Here is a 1,534-nt window from a genome sequence, read left to right on the forward strand (position 1 = left end):
GGAAAGAGAGGGGGAAAAAAAGGAAAGGAGGACGGGAAGGGAGGGCAAGGAGAAAGAAGGAACTCACGTGGGGCATCTGAGGATGCCCTCACTTAGGTTCTTGGTGAGGGCAGCCTCTGTCTCTCCTGGGAAGTCCACCCTGACTGCTCCACCCCTACCTGTCCAGGAGGTTCTAGTGCCTCCTCTCACTTAGCATCTGTCTCAGCAAGTGAATCTGGGCCACATACTTCTGAAAAGTCTCAGGAGTCCACGACTCCCTTCTGGCTCTCGTGTGGACCTTCCACTCAGTCCCTGGTTCTGGGGCAGGGAAGAAGATCCCAAGGAGGGGACAGGGACTAGGGGCTTCCCCAGGCCCTATGTGGGATCTCCAGGGGTGGGAGGACTGGGGAACCCAGTGCCCCTGAGAGCCTGGGGTTTCTGTACCTTCATTTCTGGGAACTTGCTATGCTTTAGGAAGAGAGAAATGAGAAGCAAAACCCTAGGGCCCCAGCACCACCAACCCCCCTTCCTGTCTTCCTTCCGCTGAGTCATAGCCAAGAGCCCAGCACCTCTGCCTCCTTTGGGGCCATCTGGGTGGGGTGGAATTCAGAGTCATGTGAGGACACAGCATCTGGACAAGTCCTCTTTTCCTGCCAATATCTGTGAGGGACCCAGACTTGCTGAGGCCTGAAGCTACCTCCCAAGTTTGGAGAATGGGTGACTGAGGTCCTTAGTGTCCTGTCTCTCCCCCATCCCCAGCCCCACTGTTCACCTGCAAGCACTGAGCACCAACTGTAAGCCAGGTAGGGTGGTTCAGATGGGGCCCTGTCCTTGAGGAACTCATGGATTTGGACATGGACTCCTCCTGACAGGCCCCTCATGACTGGCTGGGTCCTTAGGCTTGCTCTGGTCAGCAGTAGGGAGCCAGGCCACATCACACATGCCCATCATAGAGACCTGCATACCCCTACACAGGTACCCATAGATATGTGCATGTGCACAGGTGTGGGACTTGAGCATTGAGGTCCATGTCCATGATCACAGGTGTGTCCACGCAGGGCTTCCATTGGATGGGGGAGCTCCAGGCTCTGGGAACCAGTTCAGGATCTTGTGTGTGTGGCCTCTGTGAGAGGCCCCAGGTTGCTGAGGGCCAAGGCTGCCTTCCATACTTGGAGAAGGAGTGACTGAGGTTCTTATGAGGTATCACCCTGTCTTGGAGGCCCAGCTACTGTCTCTGAGTTATGGGAGCCCATGGGAGCTTGAGTACTGTGCCCCCATTTCATGGAAAAGAAAGCTGAAGCCCAGAGAGGGCCCATGACTTGCCCAGGGTAACACAGCAAGTTAGGGGAGATCTGGGAGGGGAATGGGCCAGACCTGGGCACCTGTCCACATCCCTGACCTTTCTGGCCTGGCATTTGGGGCTTGGCAATCCCTGATGACCACACTGCATCAAACTCTGGGTTGATTCTCCCAGAAAACCCACCTAGGGACCAACCACAGGGTCCTCCCAAGCCTTGCCATTCCTGGGAATTTCCCCCACACTACACCTTTGCTT

Source organism: Lipotes vexillifer, unplaced genomic scaffold (genome assembly GCF_000442215.2).
Source record: "Lipotes vexillifer unplaced genomic scaffold, Lipotes_vexillifer_v1.1 scaffold500, whole genome shotgun sequence".
In the NCBI taxonomy this organism is placed as follows: Eukaryota; Metazoa; Chordata; class Mammalia; order Artiodactyla; family Lipotidae; genus Lipotes; species Lipotes vexillifer.